The 26,119-nt window shown below is 41.6% G+C and overlaps 3 pseudogenes; 1 reads left to right on the top strand and 2 right to left on the bottom strand.

Moving 5' to 3' along the window:
- Window positions 1-4,733: 4,733 nt before the first annotated feature.
- LOC134946720 (5S ribosomal RNA) lies at window positions 4,734-4,853 on the bottom strand (annotated as a pseudogene).
- Window positions 4,854-24,207: 19,354 nt separating this feature from the next.
- LOC134936745 (5S ribosomal RNA) lies at window positions 24,208-24,326 on the bottom strand (annotated as a pseudogene).
- Window positions 24,327-25,463: 1,137 nt separating this feature from the next.
- Window positions 25,464-25,582, top strand: LOC134936749 (5S ribosomal RNA; annotated as a pseudogene).
- Window positions 25,583-26,119: the final 537 nt, after the last annotated feature.

The following is a 26,119-nucleotide window of genomic DNA, read 5'->3' on the forward strand; positions in this document are numbered from 1 at the left end:
TCACTTGCTATAAAGGTATGTGCATTATTCTTTTATTCTTTAATAAAGTCTGACGACAGTGCTGGGGCACTGAAACGTTACTATAAAGACGTGACCGCGATGTGTCCGTTATTGTAAGCCGTGAGTGCCGCACCTCCATTCTATTATATACATTTATTGTGAGGGCACCGGCTGCTTTGCCTGTTATTGCTTGGGGAGTGCCATTCCTTCCTCCACATATGTTGGTTTATGCGGGTGGTCACTGCATAGATCTGTTTGGGCACCCAGTACCATTCACTTGGATTCGGAAGAACCGGGTGTACTCTTTGCCGCTCACTGCTATGTGAACTTTTGGAACGTGAGACTTATATCATTTTATTGTGGTATTTTTTGCACTTTATATCACTTTTGCACTTTTTGGACATTGTTTTGCACAGTACTTTAATGATAAGTTAATACAGCTTGGTCGTTTTTATACACAAATATGGCAGCTGATAACCATGACCAATAATCCTATCTTAATTACCCTATTGGTGATACGTTGACCTTCTCTGAATCTGATGCTGACTCTCGCCTATATGCTACTGGTATTAATGATGAAGCCGAGGCAACATCATCTGATGTAATTTTTTGTGACCTTTTAAAATTAAAAAAGAAGGAAACCGATTTTTATTTGCACGGACTGTCACTCAGTGATTATTATAAATCTAAAAAGATTCCACGAGGATTCCGCATTAGGAACTGTCCCACCATTGGCCGCTACGATCCTGCATTTTGTAAACGCTGGAGAGCTATTCTGAATAAGTGTAGTTTTGATTTACTCCTTTTAGTAATCGAACAATCCACTAAAGAGCTTGAGAAGATAAAACAAAAAATAATAGCTTTTGAAACCATACACCTGCCGGTCTTGTCATCGGATAAAGATAATGACTGGATTAATAAATTGCAGACCCAGGTTTCTCAATATAAGCGTGATCTTATCCGCTTTAAGAAAGATAAGCTGGCTAAAGTGGAACTTGATTATGAGAAACACACTGTATATAAATGGCTTAGTAATGACAATCCTAGAAGTGACTCTCGTCCTTTTTTTAGGAAATATAGAAAACCTTTTTCTCGGTTTGATACTGATACATCTAAAGATTCCGGTAGCTCTAATAGTGACTTTGATGCTAATGGACACACTAGTGGCCCTTTAGGAGTAGCTACAAGAGCAATTGCAAAGCCAAAGGCAGGAACTTCACGAGGCGTGGAGGCCAAAACAAAAGGTAGGGGGCGTGTAGGAAGACCGCCTTACAAAAGGAACTAATATTCAATCTCTCCTCTTATGATCTCAGTGCATCTGAATGTAATTTGCTTGGTAAAGGGCTTTCTTTTGTGCCAACTGTACCCTTCAACGAGCTTCAATGGAACATTGAAAAAAATTATCTTCAAAGGAAACAAACTCAAAGAATTTTTCAATAATAAAGATTCTGAGCACACCAGCACTGTGCCTAAACAATTACTTAAGTTCCGTTCACCATCAACCTTTGATCCTCTCTCCAGTAATTCATCAATCAAGACCTACATGCGTATGGTTGATCAACAGGTTTCTACATCTATTGGAACTTTTGAAAACCCACATTCCAATCTAACTAAACTTGAACGTGAAGCACTTCATACTTTGTCCAATAATCATAATCTCATCATTCGTCCAGCGGACAAGGGCGGAGCTATCGTTTTGCAAGATCTTTGTGATTACCGCCTTGAAGCCGAAGTCAATTATCTGATTCTTCAATTTATCAAAAATTACATCATGATCCTACCGTGAAGTTTAAGAGGGATCTTAGTGAAATTCTCCAACAAGGTGTTGATTCAAGTTTGATTACACAAGAACTGATGGATATCCTTATTCCAGCATTTCCCACCACCCCTTTGTTTTACACATTACCTAAGATACATAAAAAATTGGACCCCCCTCCTGGACGCCCCATTATTGGAGCAAGGGGTTCCTTGTTCCAACCGGTTGCGACCTATATTGATTCTGTGCTGCAGCCTTTGGTTCAAAAAGAATCCACCTTCCTACTGGATACTACTACATTGTTGAACAAATTGGCTAATTGTTCTATTAATTTTGAAAATTGCTGGCTGATTAGCGTTGATGTTGTCAACTTGTACACTTCTATTCCGCATTGTTGTGGTCTTCATGCTGTCAGGAAATTCATGTTGCAAAGTGGGCTATTTTCTGCTTTGTACATTGAATTTTTTCTAATTGATTTTGACAAAAAACTTCTTTCTATATGATAACCAATTTTTCTTGCAGGTTAAAGGTTGCTCAATGGGCTCTAGCGCAGCCCCTTCTTATGCAAATACAGTAATGTTTGCCGTTGAGCATGATTTATTTTTTATGGATCCTTTAATATCTAGCAGATTGGAGTTTTTTTCACGCTTTATTGACGACCTTTTGATTGTCTGGCATGGTGATATCTGTGATTTTATTAAGATCATTGATACCCATAATGCTGGGTCATCTCCCATCAAATTTACTTATAATTACAGTAGAGAACAGGTTTCTTTTCTGGATGTCATGATTTCTTTGAAGGATGGGCAAATTAATACATCATTATTTACGAAACCAACTGACCGTAATATGCTTTTACAAACTACTAGTTGCCATCCTAAAAGCCTTATACGTGGTTTGCCTTATTCGCAAATGATTCGTTTGCACAGAATTAATTCTAATATCGAGGTAGCTGATAAACAAATTGATACATTGATTACAAAATATGTCCAAAGGGGTTACTCTTTAAGTGATTTGCTTGACACCAAGGCTAGAGTATTGAAAATTGATCGTGACACACTTTTGGTATCTAGTTCTAGAAGTTCTAACAACTCCAATAGATTCCCTTGGGTTAATAGATACAATGTATCTTCCCCTTTAATCAATAACATCACTAAAAATCATTGGCCCATGATTGAGTCTGACCATAATTTACCATTAAGTCACACTCGTCTTATGCCCTGTTATTCCTGTGGTCGCAATTTACGTGATTTCCTTGTGAAATCGGATATTGCTAAAAAACTTCCTACTTCACAACAGACAGGTTGTATACGTTGTACATGTGTTACCTGCCAATTTCTTTTGACAGGTAACAGGTTTGCACACCCTCATACTGGAAAGATGATTTTTATTAATCACTTGTTAACATGTAATTCAACCTTTGTAGTCTACCAGCTCATTTGCCCATGTGGCCTTAGCTACGTGGGCAAGACCGAACGTAAATTTAAAGAACGGATGTTTGCGCACCGTTCTGTAATTAGGAATGCACTGAAAAGTGGCTGCTCAGATCAACCTGTTGCTCGTCATTTTGTCGAGCTTCGCCACCCCCTTAATAGTTTGCGTTATCGTATGATCGATCAGATCCCTCCCTCTATTAGAGGAGGTGATAGATCACACAAACTATTACAATGTGAGACCCGTTGGATTATGCGCTTGGGTGTCCTATCACCTAAAGGTCTGAATGATGGTATTTCATATGCTTGCTTCTATTGAATGTTTATTCGGTCTGGCTCTACATGCTGCTATTTTTATGTGTTAGTTTGGTATATTAGTTGGCATTATAATTCATTGATCTGTTTGTTGCTATTTCTGTTGCCAGCTTACAGTATTGATTTTGTACTGGGTTATTTATGGTATTATATCCATCATTTACTATACTGCTGCATTTCTTCCGCTTACTTCCTGTTTTTAGTATCACCATGGTGATGAGGGTGTATTGGTATTCGTTTACTGGTGCTCAGTAATATGATGTCATCACTTGCTGCCACTGGGCGGGTGCTTCGTCCCGGTCCCGGCGTCCAGCGTGGTTTCACTTTTCTTGTTCACTTGCTATAAAGGTATGTGTATTATTCTTTTATTCTTTAATAAAGTCTGACGACAGTGCTGGGGCACTGAAACGTTACTATAAAGACGTGACCGCGATGTGTCCATTATTGTAAGCCGTGAGTGCCGCACCTCCATTCTATTATATATATATATCCCGGAAAGAAGCAGCACTCTAAAAAGGTTGTTTCAAATAAGTGGTGGCAGTTCCACATTGCAGTAATATACACACTCACTTTTCACAGCAGGATGAAAAGATAACGGAATAGCACTCACATTTAAGCAGGGTTTATTGGTCCAACAGCATAACACAGTAATAATCAGCGGCGGCCCGATGGCCGTTTCAACCACGCTTCTGTGGTTTTCCTCAGGGGCTAAAAGAGACTCATCACCAGGTGTGCTTATTTATAGAAAAAAAGGCTCCAAAACCACTTCCCATGTCACCAGCATGACCCGGAGCTGTCCGCACTCCCATTGGTCCAAATGTTGTGACAGTGTGGGCGGAGACCAAAATGTAAACAAATCCGCCCCCTGGCTTAAACACCAGGTGAGAGCAAGCCACATTATTACGTCTATCACATTACACCTCCCTGGGGTGTGACATCGCTGTGAACAGGTAAACAATGCCTGGATTAGTATATTAGAGAAGTGTGAAAAAGAACGACAGTTCCCTGACCTTTAGAATATACACAAAGCCAAACTACACCATTTAGTGCAAAACAGCTCTATAAAGTGCAATGTTGGTGGGACGTGAAAAAGGCTGTGATGCATCTGACAGTGGCCACCAGCATAGACAATAAATATAAAGAGATTATCAGGTGCAGATGCAAAGTAGGTGCATGCCCCAGAGAACCTTTTATCTTTCTCTATTTGGGAGTCAAATATAAATGTCCATTCAATACAGCACCCAGTATTCCCTGGAGGTCTCCCATCCAGGTACTGGCGGGGCCCATCACTGCTTAGCTTCCAAGATCGGACGGGTATTGGGCATTTCCAGCGAGGTCTGGCTGTAGCAAATAGAAACAAAATCCTAGGCACACATTGACTGTACGTAGGACATGCACCTTCCTATTCTCCTCCACCAGATATAGCTAAATAAATGGCACTCGGCGGTGCCCCAATGTAAATAGCAAAATGTCTTCAATTAAGCAGTACCTTAGACACACGGCGGTGTCATCACATCAATATATCCAGTTCAGGCGCATACGGCAATGCACAATAAAGAGTCTAAATACTGCTAATTGTGGACAGGGTTAAAGAGTCATTTGTGAAGTATTATCATAGTTAATACAGTCATATTCATCAAGGGTGAAACATCAAAACAGAGGGTATAACCCTTCAAAGACAGCATCCAAAACGGAAATCTTCATTCAGACAATGGGGGATAAGCATCGTAGCCTGTGGATCCATTGTAGTTCCCTCTGTATCAAGATCCTGTCCCTGTCCCCTCCCCTTCTGAGCGGAGGTATATGGTCAATAATGCAGCATTTGAGTTGATTAGTAGTGTGATTAGCTGATCTGAAGTGTCTTGCTACTGGTAAATTAATTAGTTCTTTCAAGTCAGTACTGGTGTTAAGGCTTTTCTTGATGGAGGAGCGATGTTGGCTTAATCTCTCTTTCATCATTCTGCTGGTCTTGCTAACATAAAGTAGGTTACACGGACATATCAAAACATACACCACGAATCTGCTGTTACAGTCAAGTCGGTGTTTTATGGTGTACTTTTTATTGTCCCTTGGGTTCAAAAAATGATTACCCACCAACAAAAATTGACAGTTGGAGCATCCTGTGCAGCGGAATACTCCTGTCTTTAATTTCAACCAAGATGTCTTGGATATCATACTTTTCTTTGAATAGTCCGTGACTACCAATAAGTCTTTCAGGTTCGGTCCACGTTTATATGTAAAGCGGGAATATTCAACTATATTCTTTGCTAAAGCTGGATCACTAGTGATCAGTTGCCAATGCTCCAAAATCTTCTTCCGAATAAAGCATGAGGCTGTGGTATACATACTGCAAAAATGTAACTTGTCTGGACCTACAGTCTCCGTGGGCACTATTTAGTTAGAAGGTCTTCCCTCCTAAGTTGTCCTATTCTAGTAAGAGCTTTTTCCACTTCTGCCTTCGAATAGCCCCTCTCCAGAAATCTTTGGCTCATTGCTTTCAAGGCTGTGGGTAACAGGGCTTGATTGGAAGTTATGCGCATAACGCGGAGTAGCTGTGAGAACGGCAGTCCTCTCTTCAGAGGAGCTGGATGGAAGCTGGATGCCAGTAGTAGAGAATTCCGGTCCGATGTTTTGCTATATATGGAGGTAGAGATCTCATTTCCCATCTTGTCAATGGATATGTCCAAAAAACTAATGTGGCACCTGCTAAATGTGAGGCTGAACCTAATAGATCCTGATTTGCTGTTAATATAGTCAATAAATTCCAGCAATTTAGATTCACCACCCTGTCAGATAAAGAACAAGTCATCAATGTATCTGACATAAAACAACAGATGTTTCCTAAAACATCGATTGCCAATTATGTGGGCATATTCATACTCCACCATGAAGATGTTGGCATAAGATGGGGCCATATTAGACCCCATCACGGTCCCTTGTTTATGTAAGAAAAATGCATTCTCAGAAAGGATTTTTTTAATGAAGAATCAAATGTATGAGAAGTGTGAGGTATTCCGCTGGGGGCCCAAAGTAATTTGCATTATTGGAAATCATATTCCGGCAGGCCTGTATGCCCTGTTCATGTGGGATATTCGTATACAGGCTGGAGACATCAAGTGTTACCAGTAGGTCATCCTGTGGAATCTCATTAATGCGTTTCAACCTCATCAAAAAGTCAGTGGTGTCTTCAATGAAGCTCTCCATGTGTCTCACGATGGGTTGCAGATAAAAGTCCACCACTTGGGAGAGTGGTTGGCACAGGGATCCCCTTGCCGAGATAACTGGCCTTCCCGGAGGCTGGGTCAAAGACTTTTGTATCTTTGGCAAGGTGTACAAGATAGGTGTCCTAGGGTGTGACTATGTCAGAAAATCCACTGTACTGGAGCTGATATAGCGATTATTGACCCCTAAGTTGATTGCAGCATCTGTCTATTTCTTATAGTTATTTGTGGGGTCATGGTTGAGTCTCTGATAACAATTAGTGTCAGCAAGTTGTCCATAGATCTCATCCTTGTAGTATTCATAGTTCAGAAGCACGATCCCACCTCCCTTGTCGGCTGCTCTGATGACCAGATTAGAGTCTTCTCATAATGTTTTTATCGTTCTTTTTTCTTGTAGTGTGATGTTATGAAAGGAGATCTTCTGTTGCTCTGCAAAGGGAACTGTGTCTCGTTTGAGTAGCCTCAAGAATGTGAGAATTGAAGGGTTCGTGGTCGGAGGATCAAAATTACTTGGCCTCTTTGGTGGTCATCTATCCCTGTCACAGGTTCCTTCTCCTTCAAGGTATTCACTGATAGTGGATTGCGAGAAGTAGTCCTTTAATCTTAGCTGTCCGCCCAGATGATGCATGTCGACCTGCCAGTCAAAACTATTTTGTGTTGTGGGAACAAAGGAGAGTCTCTTATTTAGGAGGGAAAGCTCTGCTGTTGTCAAACTGTTCTGAGAGATTAAATACAACATTATTTAAGTGTTCCCCTGATTTCTTCTTCTTCCTCTGTTTCTCACCTCTGCGGGTGGGTAAAGAGGGTCAGACCACAGTTTGACAACATCAGAGCTTTCCCTGCTAAATAAAGCACTCTCCTTTGTTTCCACAATAACACAAAATAGTTTTGACTAGCAGGTCAACATGCACCGTCTGGGCGGACAGCTAAGATTAAAGCACTACTTCTCGCAATCCACTATCAGTGAAGAACTTGAAGAAGGAACCTGTGATAGGGATAGATGACCACCAAAGAGGCTGAGTAATTTTGATCCTCTGACCACAAATCCTTCAATTCTCACATTCATGAGGCTACCCAAACGAGACACAGTTCCCTTTGTAGAGCAACAGAAGATCTCCTATCATAACATCACACTACAAGAAAAAAGAGCGATAAAAAAATTACGAGAAGACTCTAATCTGGTCATCAGAGCAGCCAACAAGGGAGGCGGGATCGTGCTTCTGTACTATGAATACTACAAGGATGATATCTATGGACAACTTGCTGACACTAATTGTTATCAGAGACTCAACCATGACCCCACAAATAATTATAAGAAAGAGATAGATGCTGCAATCAACTTAGGGGTCAATAATTGCTATATCAGCTCCAGTACAGTGGATGTTCTGACACAGTCACACCTTAGGACACCTATCTTGTACGCCTTGCCAAAGATACAAAAGTCTTTGACCCAGCCGCAGGGAAGGCCAATTATCTCACCAAGGGGATCCCTGTCCCAGCCACTCTCCCAATTGGTGGACTTTTATCTGCAACCCATTATGAGACACATGGAGAGCTTCATTGAAGACACCACTGACATTTTGATGAGGTTGAAACGCCTTAATGAGATTCCACAGGATGACCTACTGGTAACACTTGATGTCTCCAGCCTGTATATGAATATCCCACATGAACAGGGCATACAGGCCTGCCGGAATATGATTTCCAATAATGCAAATTACTTTGGGCTCCCAGTGGAATACCTCACACTTCTCATACATTTGATTCTTCATAAAAATTATTTCCTTTTTGAGAATGACTTTTTCTTACAAAAACAAGGGACCACGATGGGGGTCTAATATGGCCCCATCTTATGCCAACATCTTCATGGTGGAGTATGAATATACCCCCATAATTGGCAATCAATGTTTTGGGATACATCAGTTGTTTTATGTAAGATACATTGACGACTTGTTCTTTATCTGGCATGGTGGTGAATCTAAATTACTTGAATGTATTGACTATCTTAACAGCAGACCGGGATCTATTAGGTTCAGTCTCACATTTAGCAGGTGCCACATTAATTTTTTGAAAAGGTATCCATTGACAAGTACGTACCCATTGACAAATGAGATCGCTACCTCCATATATAGCAAAACATCAGACCGGAATTCTCTACTACTGTCATCCAGCTTCCATCCAGCTCCTCTAAAGAGAGGACTGCCGTTCTCACAGCTACTCCGCGTTATGTGCATAACTTCCAATCAAGCCCAGTTACCCACAGCCTTGGAAGCAATGAGCCAAAGATTTCTGGAGAGGGGCTATTCGAAGGCGGAAGTGGAAGAAGCTCTTACTAGAATCGGACAACTTAGGAGGGAAGACCTTCTAACTAAAAAAGTGCCCATGGAGACTGTAGGTCTAGACAAGTTCAATTTTTGCAGTATGTATACCACAGCCTCATGCTTTATTCGGAAGAAGATTTTGGAGCATTGGCATCTGATCACTAGTGATCCAGCTTTAACCAAGAATATAGTTGATTATCCCCGCTTTGCATATAAACATGGAGCGAAAATGAAAGACTTATTGGTAGTCATGGACTATTCGAAGAAAAGTATGATATCCAAGACATCTTGGTTGAAATTAAATACAGGAATATTCCGCTGCACAGGATGCTCCAACTGTCAATTTTTGTTGGTGGGTAATCATTTTTTGAACCCATGGGACAATAAAAAGTACACCATAAAACACCGACTTGACTGTAACAGCAGATTCGTGGTGTATGTTTTGATATGTCCATGTAATCTACTTTATGCTGGCAAGACCAGCAGAATGATGAAAGAGAGATTAAGCCAACATCGCTCCTCCATCAAGAAAAGCCTTAACACCAGTACTGATTTGAAAGAACTAATTAATTTACCAGTAGCAAGACACTTCAGATCAGCTAATTACACTACTAATCAACTCAAATGATGCATTATTGACCATATACCTCCGCTCAGAAGGGGAGGGAACAGGGACAGGATCCTGATACAGAGGGAACTACAATGGATCCACAGGCTATGATGCTTATCCCCCAATTGTCTGAATGAAGATTTCTGTTTTGGATGCTGTCTTTGAAGGGTTATACCCTCTGTTTTGATGTTTCACCCTTGATGAATATGACTGTATTAACTATGATAATACTTCACAAATGACTCTTTAACCCTGTCCACAATTAGCAGTATTTAGACTCTTTATTGTGCATCGCCGTATGCGCCTGAACTGGATATAATGATGTAATGACACTGCCGTGTGTCTAAGGTACTGCTTAATTGAAGTCGTTTTGCTATTCACATTGGGGCACCGCCGAGTGACATTTATTTAGCTATATCTGGTGGAGAAGAATAGGAAGGTGCATGACCTACGTACAGTCAATGTGTGCCTAGGATTTTGCTTCTATTTGCTACAACCAGACCTAGCTGGAAATGCCCAATACCCGTCTGATCTTGGAAGCTAAGCAGTGGTGGGCCTGGCCAGTACCTGGATGGGAGACCACCAGGGAATACCGTGTGCTGTATTGAATGGACATTTACAGTATATTTGACTCCTAATCAGAGAAAGATAAAAGGTTCTCTGGGGCATGCACCTACTTTGCATCTGCACCTGATAATCTCTTTATATTTATTGTCTTTGCTCGTGGCCACTGTTAGATGCATCACAGCTTTTTTCATGTCCCATCAACTTGCACTTTATAGGGCTGTTTTGCACTAAATGGTGTACTTTGACTTTGTGTATATTCTAAAGGTCCGGAAACTGGTGTTCTTTTTCACACTTCTCTAATATGCTAATCCGGGCATTGTTTACCTGTTCACAGCGATGTCACACCACAGGGTTGTGTAATGTGATAGAAGTAATAATGTGGCTTGCTCTCACCTGGTGTTTAAGGCAGTGGGGGTGGATTTGTTTATATTTTGGTCTCCAAAAAACAGAATTTAGAAAACTGCAATACATCACAAGCGCTAAAAGACTTTAGTGCAACATCACCAGAACGTTCCTTTTGGGTTGGATGGAATGTTCTTTTTATCTGATGTTCTCCTTTGGTTCAGACCATTTAGGTATAGAGACTCCAACAGAGGTAGTATGGAATAAAACAGATATAATAAAAACCAATGTGTAGTAAGTTTTGTAAAAACCAAGGTAAGTATAAGTGCCTTTTTAAAGGGCTTTTTTTTCTTCTAGGAGACTATACAGAATCCAAAGCGTACCCCACTCACACTTTAAGCGGGGATATATAAGCACATCAAGGTTTCTTTATAAGGATGGTGGCTTCTACCGTTTTCTATACACCCAGTGCAGATCTCAAGGGGTTCAACCAAGCAAAGCTGTGAATGATTTAGATGTAAGGAGTTGATGCGTACCCCAGTACTCACACTAGGAAGGCGGATATGAAGCTTATCAAGGTATCTTTATCTTCTTAAAGTGGAAGTAGCGGTCCTGATGTAGTGTATTTCAAATCACAGATCAGACCACGTGGTCTGATCTGTGATTTGAAATACACTACATCAGGACCGCTACTTCCACTTTAAGAAGATAAAGATACCTTGATAAGCTTCATATCCGCCTTCCTAGTGTGAGTACTGGGGTACGCATCAACTCCTTACATCTAAATCATTCACAGCTTTGCTTGGTTGAACCCCTTGAGATCTGCACTGGGTGTATAGAAAACGGTAGAAGCCACCATCCTTATAAAGAAACCTTGATGTGCTTATATATCCCCGCTTAAAGTGTGAGTGGGGTACGCTTTGGATTCTGTATAGTCTCCTAGAAGAAAAAAAAGCCCTTTAAAAAGGCACTTATACTTACCTTGGTTTTTACAAAACTTACTACACATTGGTTTTTATTATATCTGTTTTATTCCATACTACCTCTGTTGGAGTCTCTATACCTAAATGGTCTGAACCAAAGGAGAACATCAGATAAAAAGAACATTCCATCCAACCCAAAAGGAACGTTCTGGTGATGTTGCACTAAAGTCTTTTAGCGCTTGTGATGTATTGCAGTTTTCTAAATTCTGTTTTTTGTATGTATAGCTAAATGTGGTGACATTTATTTGAAATCTGTTGCATCTAAGCTGCTTGGCGCCAGTGAGGACTACTCCCTAAACACATTTATTCTTATATTTTGGTCTCCGCCCACACTGTCACAACATTTGGACCAATGGGAACGCGGACAGCTCCGGGTCATGCTGGTGACATGGGAAGTAGTTTGGCTGTTTTGGAACCTTTTTTTCCTATAAATAAGCACACCTGGTGATGAGTCTCTTTTAGCCCCTGAGGAAATCCACAGAAGCGTGGTTGAAATGGCCGTCGGGCTGCCGCTGATTATTACTGTGTTATGCTGTTGGACAAATAAACCCTGCTTAAATGTGAGTGCTGTTCCGTTATCTTTTCATCCTGCTGTGAAAAGTGAGTGTGTACATATATATATTTATACATATATATATTTATATTATATTATATAAAATATGTATATATATATATATATATATATAGAGAGAGAGAGAATACATATATAAGTATATATATATATATATATATATATATATATATATAGATATATATATAGAGAGAGATAGAGAGAATATATATATATATATATATATATATAGAATATATATATTATATATACTGTGTATATATATAAATATAATATATATATACACATATATATATATATATATATATACAGCTAGTTCTTCTCACCATATAGACACTTCATATACATGATGGTACTCACAGTCATGCCACACACCTAATCTGGCACAGCATTCGATGGGTGCTGGGTCTTATTGTTAAATAGCTGCAGCAGGCAGCACAGCATGCTTGCATGTAAGGGGAGGCCGGGCTCTGTGAAGGCTTATGGGGGAGCTGCTGCAGCTGCGCATGCGCAGCAGCTTTCCCTGCGGCCATGTTTCTTTCGTCTTTATTGAGCTTCTGCACAATGAAGCTCCCGGTTAACACTGTTGGATCGGAGCTGAGCTCCGATCGCGGCAGCGGCTGGGAGGTGTGGTGACGGGCGGCCGGTGAGGGGACAATGGGACAAGCCAACTAGGATCTGGCATGGCGTCCCAGTGGCCCAATCCGCCCCTGTGCAGGGCTGCGCCTCCTGCGATTAGGCCATGTTCCCTGAAAAGTACCTGGGCCCAGCCAGGCTCTCTACTGCCCTGTTTGTTACTCCCATGTACAAGCTTCTATGAGTTATGTATATGCATAAAGGACACTAGTTTTATTACCAACCAAGAGCCACTACGTGTAACAGCCGACTGTAACAAGTGATTTATTGATAAAGAACCTGTTCACTTAAATTATTATTTTCTCTTGCTATTGATGTGCTGGACTATACTATTGATTTACTGGTTCCTGGTTTGGGGATAGTGGCTGTACTAGGAGATTATTTTATATATAATAGTCTACTTTAATTTTGTATAGAATCCTTAGCATTTGGGTGCACTGTATTTGTAAATATATTTGAAACAAATATTGCAAATATCTGTAAAGAGATCTTCACTATTGCTGATCCAGTGTTTTATTGAAACTGTAAATGTATTTTTTTATAGATTCTACTGCAAAATATTTAACTTTTTCTTGATTATACAACTGTAAGGGGTTCTATTATTATAGATGATTGTAGAATAAATAATATTTTCATATTGCATCTGAATTGTGTTGCATCTCTCTGTGTCTGGGGAATCCTTGCCTCTCTGTTGGGGAGTGGTATAGTGAGTAACTGTTGTTGAAAGAAGACTACCCCACCAAGGTAACTCATATCTGTACAAAGGGTGTAGTATGGTATGCCGGCGGCCGGGCTCCCGGCGACCAGCATACCGGCGCCGGGAGCCCGACCACCGGCATACCGACAGCGTGGTGAGCGCAAATGAGCCCCTTGTGGGCTCGCTGCGCTCGCCACGCTGCGGGCATGGTGGCGCACTACGTGGCACGTTATTTTATTCTCCCTCCAGGGGGGTCGTGGACCCCCATGATGGAGAAAAAGTGTCGGTATGTTGGCTGTCGGGATTCCGGCGCCGGTATACTGTGCGCCGGGATCCTGACAGTCGGCATACTGAAGACCACCCTGTACAAATACCAGTATCACCCATACCACTTTGGGGTATCAGATAGAGACTTGTTTAACCTGTAGAACTGATAAATCCTAGCTGTCTGACATAGCGAGTAGACTGTTCTCCTACAGAGCTCACTCTCTACTTTTCTATTATCTTGTTGGTATGAGGATATACAGCAGTCAGATGTGAAGAAGGGTGATTTCCCTCTCTCTATGTTCATGAATATGGCCTGATTAAGTGTGTACTAGACTAATACACTTGTTGCACAGTATATAGCATGAGAGCAAAAGCAGTCTCAGGGGATGTCAATTTGAATAGAGGGTGCTTATTGTGCCCCATAATTGAGTGCTTGGCTTAGAGTCTCCAGTAAAAGTTAATGAGTCCATAGAGCGTAGTGAATAGAGCACAGAGAATTCATTTTGTGTTACCAAAAACTAACACTGTGCTGAATTTAATGTTCCAGACCTTGTCAAACAGATCCTTCTTTCTCTCCTCAACCTCCCACTTTATTACTGTCTCAATCCCCCCTGCACTGATTATTAAAATCGCCAGTAACTATCTGCAGCCAGTTGAAAGTTATTGCGCAGACTGCTTTTTTACGCTGATGGCAGGTAGATCCTCAGCATCTGGTCTGCTGTTTCAGCTGCTGTGGGCAAGGGAACTGATGTGTACAAGGAAAATACTCAGCGTAGAAGTGAGTGGATCAGTCTGTGTTGGACAGGTGATATTCATGACTCATTTAGGCTTAAAATAACAGAAAACTTAAAACATAACAAAACACACACGGCAATGTTCTGATTAAATTGCCCCATGATGTTAAGCAGATTGTCTTGCACCCCTGCCCTAGGGATACTGGGCCATTGCAATCATTAGTGGGGCCCTGTGCTGTGCTCTACACTAGAAGAAGCTGGAACAATCAGTCAGTGGGGTCCAACCCTGGCCATCATGATTGAGGTGAGTGCAATTGATCTTCATTTTATTGTTATTTAAAGAATACACTGTCAGTGTAGAATGCAGAAATCTGAGGACCTGTACATTAGCTGCACGCTTAAATGTTTTGATCCAAATATGAATGAAATGATGCCTCTTACTGTACATTACTTCTGGGGGGTTTTATGCATATAGGGTTGATCCATACTTTCCTACTCTCCAGAAGGTGTTGGAGACTCCCAGAGACAAGAGATTTAAAGTCAGTAAGTATGGGTTGATCATTCACATTAGACTCTACTTATGGGACTTACAATTGATATTCCCTACCAAACAATTGGGAGATCTGAATCCATAAACTCAAGCAACTCAATAAATACATAAAAACAATAAGTCAGAAGTATTTGTAAGATACCACGGAGTAACACAGAATGTAGAATGTCTTTTATATCCAGACTTCATTAGTACTGTAGGAATTTAATTGGTAGGTACCCTGTCCTGGTAGGAGCAGTGCAAATGTCTCTTTTGCCTCTATGAACATGGCAATACTCAATGCTGTTAACCCATACCTCCCAACTTTTGATGCATTTGATCAGGGCTGTTTCTAGCCAATTTGGCTCCCAGTGCGAGATTTAAAAATGCGCCCCCCCATGACATAAAAAAATGTGCCCCCCCCCCCCACACACCTAGATGAAAAAAAACAACTTGCGCGCGCACCTGGCAAGGGGGCGTGGCCTCATCTAAATGGGTGTGGCCTCATTTAAATGGGCATGGCCTCGTCTGAAAAGTATACCTCACAATCCAGTTTTTGACCCTGCTCCAACAGATCACGACCACCACAGGAAAAAAAAATTCTACCATATTAAACCCCACACAGTAATGCCCCCTGCACCATATTATGCCACACACCGCAATGCCCTTGATACATTAAATCCCCACACTACGGCAGGCAAGAGTCCCCATTTCACACATTACGGCAGGTGTCCCCATTTTACACATTGAGAGAGAGAGAGAGAGAATACTTACAGAGGCGATTACCGCTCTTCGGCCCGCCTCACCAGTCGCTCCTCGCGCCGGCCTTTCCCTCTTCCTAACTTGGATCCCCCTCTGTACTCCGCTCGGGGGGGGGGGGAGTTTCGAGGAATGACAGGGTTGCGTTGTGACGTAACGACGCAACCGTGTCATTCCGTGAAACTCCGCCACCCAAGCGGGTTACTCGGGGAGAAATAGGAGGGGGAAGCAGGGAGCCACAGTTAGTGCCGCGGCGGGCACCCAGTGCGGTTGCACTGCTCGCCTGCCCCAAGAAACGGCCATGCATTTGATTCATATGAAAAGGGGGCGTGATATCAATGGAATGGAGGCATAGCCTCGATTGGGTGATATTTGACCTAATGGCATGTCCCCCGTTTTCCTCATTTTGGTGGTGTGCAGCTTGGCAGCCCACGGCTCACCTCCTTACACTGTTTAGATGCTGTGCATATGCAATGCCATCTATTGAGTGAACACCTGTTGCTTTGCAGAGCAGAGCAGCAGTGATCAAATGCTCCCCTACCCACGGGACACTGTGGCCTGTAGGTGGGACAGTGTGACAGTGTTCAAATACCAGGACTATCCCGCTGGAATCAGAACAGTTGGGAGGTATGGTTAATCCATACTTACATTTGCCAAGTGGAACACATTGCTTGCATCCGTGGATCAGCAGTTCCCACCTACATGTATCAGTAAATCATACATTTCATGTAATACCTTCACTTTCCAATATGCTAGAACTATAAGTCACACAAAGTGGAATCTCAACTTTCTAGTTACTGAAAATTATCAGCAACAGTCTTTCCAATTGAAAATAAGAAAACCCACTTTGCTAGGGTGTATACTATATGTCAAAACAAAAAGAAAATCAACTCAAATTTCAGAGTATAAAGTCAAACCCACAAAATAATTAGGAGAGTACATTAATAGCTACAATGTATAACTAGTCAGAAATGCTGCTTCATACATCTTAATAAGATAAAACCAGAAGTTACTGATCTCATGCAAGATTACAATTTACTCTACGGAATTTCTTAGATGCTTACTGATGAATGTCAGTGTACAGTGGGTCATAACTAGGTCAGCCAGCATTTAGCTTTACAAGAGCAATTCAAGTGAATGGAGGTTCCTAAATTCATACTACAGTATCACTTTTAAGGTTATCATGGAACTGTACATGGAATCGATACATGAAATCTGAAGAAATGCAATGTTTGATTATCTATCTACAGATGTGTCCTCATATACCTAACATCAATGCACCATACAGCGCTGAGACACCCAGTGCAGCTGAGCCGCCCCAAGAGGTGCAGCGTGCCATTTCTTTCTTTACATTTTGTATCTTATTTGCATTGCAGATGCAGCAAAACACTACTCACAGTGTACTGCAGACACAGGGCTGCAACATTCACCTTACAGGAATTTGTTTTAAACACATACAAAGTCTCTGATAGAGCACAACAGAACTTGGCATCAGGAAAGTCGCAGGCGCTGCATAGTAGCACTTCATACTCAGTCACACGGCTGTACAAATGTCTCAAATCAAATTAATCAGTGCAGTCTATCTAAGTAGATTTGTTGCTCCCAGTTGTTTTATTTGTGCGAATAAGATGCATATTTTGAGTGAAAAAGACACTCAGCATGTCCAAGTCGCCAGGGATCTTGCATGCCGAGAGTGGCTGTTTGGTGCGCCTGACGCGAGTAATGACACATCTCTATCTAAACTATGCTTGCCTCTTTGAGCCGCCATAGAAACTATGCTTGCCTCTTTGAGCCGCCATACATGCTTGCCTCTTTGAACACACACAGCACCAATCAGGTCTGAATTAGTCCCTTTATGTGAGGAAATTAGAATTATGTGAAAATTATTATAATTAATATGCAATTGTGTTATGTCATCTATTACACTCTAGAGGGTATATTTACTAAAATTCATAATTGTCGGGATTTGGTGGGAGATTAAACACGAATTACATCGGTAGTGTGAATTTGCAACTTTTTGGTTTTTTTACGTCTCATTTACTATGCTATCATATTCTGCATTTTCGTATTTTCCGATGTCGATGTCATTCGTAATGTCGGGCAGTGTTTTACGGGAGTGATTAGTAAAACACTGCCTGACAAAACACAATGAATCCCGTCCGGATCTGTGAGATCCATGCAGGGCTTCATTGTGTATATTATGAAAAGTGAAGAAAGAGTTAAAAATCATTTTAAAAAAAATGCGTGGGGTCCCCCTCCTAAGCATAATCCAGCCTCGGGCTCTTTGAGCCAGTACTGGTTGTAAAAATACAGGGGAAAAATTGACTGGGGTCCCCCCATATTTAAACAACCAGCACCGGGCTCTGCGCCTGGTCCTGGTGCAAAAAATACAGGGGACAAAAAACGTAGGGGTCCCAGCACCGGGCTCCACTAGTCAGAGAGATATTGCCACAGCCGGGGGACACTTTTATATTGGTCCCTGTGGCCCTGGAATTAAATCCCCAACTAGTCACCCCTGCCCGGGGTACCCTGGAGGAGTGGGGACCCCTTAAATCAAGGGGTCCCTCCCCTCCAGCCACCCAAGGACCAGGCCACTTAACCTCGCGGTCTACCGCAGACCACAAAGTTCCCACCATTGGATATAACGTAGCGCCGCTACGCTACATTGTATCCACAGTGCTCCGCCTGACTGACAGTGCAGGAGCGCACAGCCAATCAGGAGAGTGCCATGACGTGGTGCTCCCTGATTGGCTGAAGGTACCCTCTTTGACAGGAGTATGGGGGTCCCGACATTCGGGGAAAGGGGATCCATGTGTAAATATGGATTTCCTTTCAGTTCGTGGGTCGGGTGATCAGTTTGTTTTTATGCCAAGTCCCTGGATTATAACTTTTAAGAAGAGAACCGATGTACACTGGATTCTTTGTAAGTATAATTTTATTTACAAGTACTCCTGGATTCTACTGGACAAGGGGACTGAGTGCTTCGGGTCAACATAGGTAAGTATGTATGTATGTAAGTGTGCATGTATGTACATTAAAGTTTTACTGTCACGGTGTGTGTGTTTTGTTTTTATTTGGGTATTTTTTTGTAGTAGAACTATAGGTTCCAGTGGGCCCATTTCCCCCCGCATGCTGGTACTTGTGGTTCTCCAAGTACCAGCTTGCGGGGGAGGCTTGCTGAGACCTGTAGTTCTGCTACAGAAAACAATATTCTTTCTTTTTACACAAAAGGCTGTCAGCCTCCCATCCACCGCCCACGGATGGGGGCGACAGCCTCGGGCTGCACTCCTGGTCCTTGGGTGGCTGGAGGGGGGTCCCCACTCCTCCAGGGTACCCCGGCCAGGGGTGAATAGTTGGGGATTTAATGCCAGAGCTGCAGGGACCAATATAAAAGTGTCCCCCGGCTGTGGCATTATCTCTCTGACTAGTGGAGCCCGGTGCTGGTGTTAAAAATACGGGGGACGCCTACGTTTTTTTGTCCTCCGTATTTTTTGCACCAGGACCAGGCGCAGAGCCCAGTGCTGGTTGTTTAAATATGGGGGGACCCCAGTCAATTTTTCCCCTGTATTTTTACAACCAGGACCGGCTCAAAGAGCCCGAGGCTGTTTATGCTTAGGAGGGGGGACCCCACGCCAATTTTTTTTCATGATTTTTAACTCTTTCACACCCCTTCCCACAGATAAACATGCACGGATCTCAGTGATCCATGCATGCCTATCAGAATACGGGGGGAAAAAGCAGGTCTATTTGAAAACTGCTTTTTTTTACGATTTGTACTTTTTCACGGCAGTGTTTGGCTATTGCCGGCAGTGATTGTGAATACAAATTTTTAGTAAATTACCGAATTGTATAAAATAACAGGCGTGTTTGACCGATGGTGTATCCATTCGTATTTTTTTTTCTCTGCCTTCAAAAAAAAGACGAATGCCCTCATCACTGCCAAGATTTGAGTTTAGTAAATTCCTGAGTTGACACTTTGAACAAAAAACACTAAATCGGCCAAAATCGGGAGCTTAGTAAACATACCCCTGGGTACAGTATTCATGTGAGCCCTATTTTTCTATTGTTCACTTACACAGTACAACAGGGGATACTGAAAGGTTAAGTGATTTAAGGTACCATTGTCCTTTCAACAGAAGTGATCTTTATTTACCCAAATAACAGGAGATCCAGCTAAATTTATTGTCCCCTCCTTTGTTCCATTTATGCTCAGACAGGTTGGTTCTTTGTGGCTTATTCAGTCATCTTGATTAAAAAATATGTATAAATTACAGAAGAAAGCAAAACACACCCATATAGCCGGAGGCTATTATGGGGGTATAAATAGAGCTACCCAGATAGATAAGAGGGAGATGGCAACCTGGTAATCTGGTCTTGACAAAGGCTCTGCTGTGAGCCGAAACGTTGACCTTCTGTTTGTATGTGCTGTCTGGATTAAAATCTATCAATTTCACCCTGGAGAAGTCTGGTGAGTGCATCCTTATTTGTGCACAGATAGATAAGGGGAGAGATTATCTGCTCCTAGGCTAAGAAGGGATATACTGCCAGGGGTTTATTATGGGAACTGTCATTTTGGATTGCACTACTGAAGGGTGCTGAGCTGTTGTCACCCATACTTTTCAATAAACAACAGTTGATTTTCATCTACCACCGTGCTTGAGTGATTTGGAACCCTGTATCTTCACATTTGGTGGCAGTAGTGGGATCACTGAAGTTACAACAAGCATGGAAGCAAGATTGCACAGCAGAATGGAGACAACAGTAAAACAGAATGTCCACTGAAGGGGTTCTGAAAAGGTACAAGTGATGTGCCGTGGTACTGGCTAGAGTAGAGGTTGTCTGCACACTCAGCAGTACCAGGAGAAGCCTAAGAGCCACATTTCCAGGGGCCCAGCAAGTGAGCTGGTGTCAGTCCTTTGCAAGATAAAATGTTTCCATGGAAAGAAGATCAATGCCTCAAGCCTTGCAGAGCAGTGGAACTTGTGGATGGAGGTTAGTTGGCATATCGGCAGGCTGGGAAGGTGGATAGGTTATTTATTATTACAAAGATGCAGTACATTTGGGAGTACTGCAATGAATCTCAGTGGATGATCAGTGGATGGAAAGTATCCAGCATACAAGACAAATTGCGTCATCTGGGGAATGCGTTCATGCGCTGCTGAAGTGAGGCAACCACACGGAATCTGCTGGGGGAACCAAAGTTTGTAGAATTCAAGGAGAAAGTGATCACTACAGTGGCCCAAATGACACAAAGAATCCAATATCCAGGGACAGTAGGGCAAAACCAGAATAAATTGTCTTCCCAGACAGAGACAAAGGTAAGGTCCAAAATAGGTCTACTGCGACCTTGGCAGATGACCAATGAGTCCACCATGGGATTATCCGTTAAAGGAGAAGGGTCTTTGTCAGTGGGGCCCGCAACATCTTAAATAAATAAACATGCAGGAGTAAGTATCAGAATGTGAGCTGCAAGGTATCGCCTACCAACATTTAACATAGGCGGAAAAAATTATTTGCCTTATCGGCTGTCAAGAGGATCCCATCTGGGTTTTTAGTCAATACCAGAGTTGGATCATGCTCCAGGAATACCAGAAGGAAATTAATGAACATTTTTAGTGTCTGGAGGAGAACTTAGATCTAGCGGTGAAAGAATCAATGGACCAGGGGGTGATTGATACTCCAGAATGGTTAGACCAATGCTACTAGCTGGATGTGTAACGGAAATGCATGAAGCAGCTTCTCCAGCCTCCAAGGGTAGCAGCTGTCCAGCACATGCTTGGGGAGGCCATTGGAAATGAGAAATAATTGGGGCCTGCCATTCTGACACTCCAGGAGGAACTGCACTACAACTTCCCTTTTGCTGAGTTAGAAGATGAGGACTTGGTTAGAGAGTGCCAAGAACTGTCTGCCCAGTGTGTTACACTGGGGGAAGCCAACCCTGACCAGGTGAATGCAAGAAGGCACTGCCTGCAACTCCTTCTCTCCTCCCTGGGGGAATGTCACAGTGAAACTGGAATATTGTGTTCAGTTTTGGGCACCATTGTATAAAAAAGACATCAGTGAACTCGAAAGGGTTCAAAAGCGAGCTACTAAATTGATTAAAGGCCTAGAAGGACTGAACTGTAAGGAAAGACTTACTAGGTTGAATATGTATACACTAGAAAAGAGGCGCCTCAGAGGAGATATTATTAATATCTTCAAATATGTAAAGGGATATCACAAAGAGTTATCAGAGGAATTGTTTATTAGAAGACCAAAGTTTAGAACATGTGAGCACTCGCTGCGACCGGAGGAAAGAACGTTTCGAACGCAACAGAGGAAAGGGTTCTTCACTGTTAGGGCAATCAGGATGTGGAATTCCATGCCAGGGAAGGTGGTAATGGCGGACTCTGTAATTGGATTTAAAAAAGGAATGGATACTTTTCTGAATAAAAAAGCTATCCAAGGTTATAATACATAAATATCAACGTGGTTAATCCGGGGGTAACATTAGTTATAGTAGCTAACAAGTCATAAAACATTATTCAGCAAGTATGTAGAATCATCACAACTTAAAACAGGTTGAACACGATGGGCAATTTGCCTCTATTCAACCTCATGTTACTATGTTATGTAAACACTCTGTGACCAGTCTGAGCTGTGCTACAACTAGCCATTTGCGACTCGGAGGATGAGATATTGGCAAGTGAATGCCAGGTCAAAGATGATTTATTGGAAGTCCTGGATCAAGGATGTTGCAATGACCCTACAGAACATACAGCTGGGTGGATGTCAGGAAACATCACCTCCAATTGCTTTCTGTAGCTTAGGAAGAAGTAGTCACACAGTCTGTCTACAATACAGTCACAGAGCAACAGTTATTGAGTTTCCTGTATGCTGATTTGGAGGATATAGAAGTCATCACAGAGTGTCAACTAGACATGAGGAAAAGTCACTACGATCGCGATACCACCACTCAAGGCAACAGAACCGCCATGGGAATCCCCAAGTGAGCACCAACCAGTTCTTGCTACAGAGCTTTTCATCGTGTTGCGTTTGGGAGAGGGGGAATTGGCTTTTGAGGGAGAAGATCCGAACAGGGATCAGTCAGTCCTGACAACTTCTCTGCAGCCACATGGCGGATTACTTGAGGGAACAGTGGAAGTAGCTTTTGAAGGGGAAGAGTTGAGAGATAAATTGTCAGATCTTGCTACTTCCCTGCAGCCTAAGCTCAATTTGTATTTGGCACTAGGACAGGAGCCCCAACATGTTACTGCCATTGGGCAGATTTTTGTGAATGCAATCTGGGGAGGTGCAAGGTGAGCCCCACTCTGTATCAGGAGCCATGGCATAGCTATAATGGGTAAAGGCCTGCCATTGCTATGACACCCAGAGGCTTAGAGAGACCTGGACTCTGGTTATGAGGTTGCATACCAATTTCCCAGATTCTGCCTAATAAGGAATGGGTCTGATCCATTGCCCAGCATGAATTGTGTGTCATTTTCAGTGAGAGGTGTGTGTAGTGACTGTAATAATGGTAAGGGGGCACTGTAATGTGGCACGGTATGAAATAGAGACACTATAGGTTGGCATAATATGAAATGGGGCACTGTAACATGGCATAATTTAAACTGCAGGCCACTCTAATGTGGCACAGTATGAACAGAGTGGCACTGTAATGTGGCATAATATGAACTGGGGACACAGTGGTGTAATGTGAATTGGGGATACTGTGTGGCATAATATGTACTGGTAGCCCTACAATAATGAAAACTAGGGAACTACAATGGTTTATAAAATAAAATAGAGCACTACATGAGACATAATATTAACTAGGGCACTACTATTGTTCATCAAATGGGGTGTGGTATGCAAGGTCGACAGTAATTAGGTTGACAGGGTCTCTAGGTCAAAGTTTCAAAAGAAAAGAGAGACTCTGTGTTGGGGCACGCTTGAAAACTAAAACTTAACTTTTAATTAGAGTATGATAAAATTATCGTACACAGATAAACACACATATAATACTTTAGGAGAAGGTCATAAAAAATTATTATAGCCTCTCTCCACTTGTATTCTTGTATCTGAGAACTGATTCTCAATAGTCAAAAATAGGGGGATAAATAGGAGTAACAATTCTCCAAATAATATGAGTATTTAAGGTGACAGTGACACCCGAGATGAAAATATCAAAAATTTAATTTCAGCATAACAGAAAAAATTCCGACATGTGGTACATAGGCATTTGATATAATAAATTTTGACTATGATTTTAGTCCATCAACCAATGCCTATTGTGATGGTATATCCTGGTAAAGGTTAATCTGATATTTCTAAGTTTCTGATCAACATGTACAGTAAGAGAAAGACTCTAAATGAGTCAATGATCAGAAAAAATAATTGAATAAGAAGAAGGGAATATAGTTGTGAAATTGGTAAGGGTCAAAGGTTGCTCCAACACTTCTGCTTTTCACATGGATACAGAGGTATTTATTACTGCACCTAATATTCCCTAGCAGTCTCCCATCTAGGTACTAATCAGGCTATTCACTGCTTAGCTTCCAAGATCAGGCGAGATTGGGCGTAACCAGTGAGATATGGCAGTAATATCACATAGATTGTGAATGAGAGGGTGCATGGTTATTGGCACAAGATATAGGAAACGTATAGGTTCAGGGCCCATCTTCTGCTGTCCACTGTCATATAAAGAATATAGCGGACAGTAGATGACAGTGGCGGGTTACCTAGGCCTATTGAATATTCGTATGAAATTACACAGGTATCTTAAAGTTTCTTATGATAATACAGCATCCAAATTCAGATATTGCATATTCTTAATCATAACAGTAGTGGGCAGAAATGTTTTTGCTATTAGCGATGCCCCTAGGGTACAGCAATGGAGAACCGAAATCAGCTGTTGGAGATATCACATAAACATACGTGATCAGTAAAAATTACATAACACAAATTAAAGTATGCGAATGAAAGTAAAGAACATTTAAAACACGTTAGACATTTAACACTGTAGTTGAGTAATAAATAGCAGTTCAGCACCACTAAACACAGACGAGCCACCTTCAGGTGAAACGGCCGTCTGTGTTTAGTGGTGCTGAACAGTGCACGGTTCAGCTCACTCACCTCCTGGTATCGTATATTTGACGAAATTTTGGTAATCAAATTATTTATTATTTGTTAAATCTGCTATTTATTATTACTCAACTACAGTGTTAAATGTCTAACGTTTTTTAAATGTTCTTTACTTTCATTCGCATACTTCAATTTGTGTTATGTAATTTTTACTGATCACGTATGTTTATGTGATATCTACAACAGCTGATTTCGGTTCTCCATTGCTGTACCCTAGGGGCATCGCTAATAGCAAAAAAAATTCTGCCCACTACTGTTATGATTAAGAATATGCAATATCTGAATTTGGATGCTGTATTATCATAAGAAAATTTAAGATACCTGTGTAATTTCACATGAATATTCAATAGGCCTAGGTAACCCGCCACTCTCATCTACTGTCTATATTCTTTATATGACAGTGGACAGCAGAAGACGGACCCTGAACCTATACGTTTCCTATATCTTGCTCTTTCAGTACTCTCTCATCCTGACGCCAGTCACATAACTTCTCTGCAATGCAAAAGTAACAGAGAGACTGTGCGCAATAATGGACAGCAGAAGTACTCTTTCTGGTATGTGCCAATAACCATACACCCTCTCATTCACAATCTATGTGATATTACTGCCATATCTCACTGGTTACGCCCAATCTCGCCTGATCTTGGAAGCTAAGCAGTGAATAGCCTGATTAGTACCTAGATGGGAGACTGCTAGGGAATATTAGGTGCAGTAATAAATACCTCTGTATCCATGTGAAAAGCAGAAGTGTTGGAGCAACCTTTGACCCTTACCGATTTCACATCTATATTCCCTTCTTCTTATTCAATTATTTTTTCTGATCATTGACTCATTTAGAGTCTATCTCTTACTGTACATGTTGATCAGAAACTTAGAAATAGCAGATTAACCTTTACCAGGATATACCATCACAATAGGCATTGGTTGATGGACTAAAATCATAGTCAAAATGTATTATATCAAATGCCTATGTACCACATGTCGGAATTTTTTCTGTTATGCTGAAATTAAATTTTTGATATTTTCATCTCGGGTGTCACTGTCACCTTAAATACTCATATTATTTGGAGAATTGTTACTCCTATTTATCCCCCTATTTTTGACTATTGAGAATCAGTTCTCAGATACAAGAATACAAGTGGAGAGAGGCTATAATAATTTTTTATGACCTTCTCCTAAAGTATTATATGTGTGTTTATCTGTGTACCATAATTTTATCATACTCTAATTAAAAGTTAAGTTTTAATTTTCCAGC

This window comes from Pseudophryne corroboree, chromosome 1, assembly GCF_028390025.1.
Source record: "Pseudophryne corroboree isolate aPseCor3 chromosome 1, aPseCor3.hap2, whole genome shotgun sequence".
NCBI classification, from domain to species: domain Eukaryota; kingdom Metazoa; phylum Chordata; class Amphibia; order Anura; family Myobatrachidae; genus Pseudophryne; species Pseudophryne corroboree.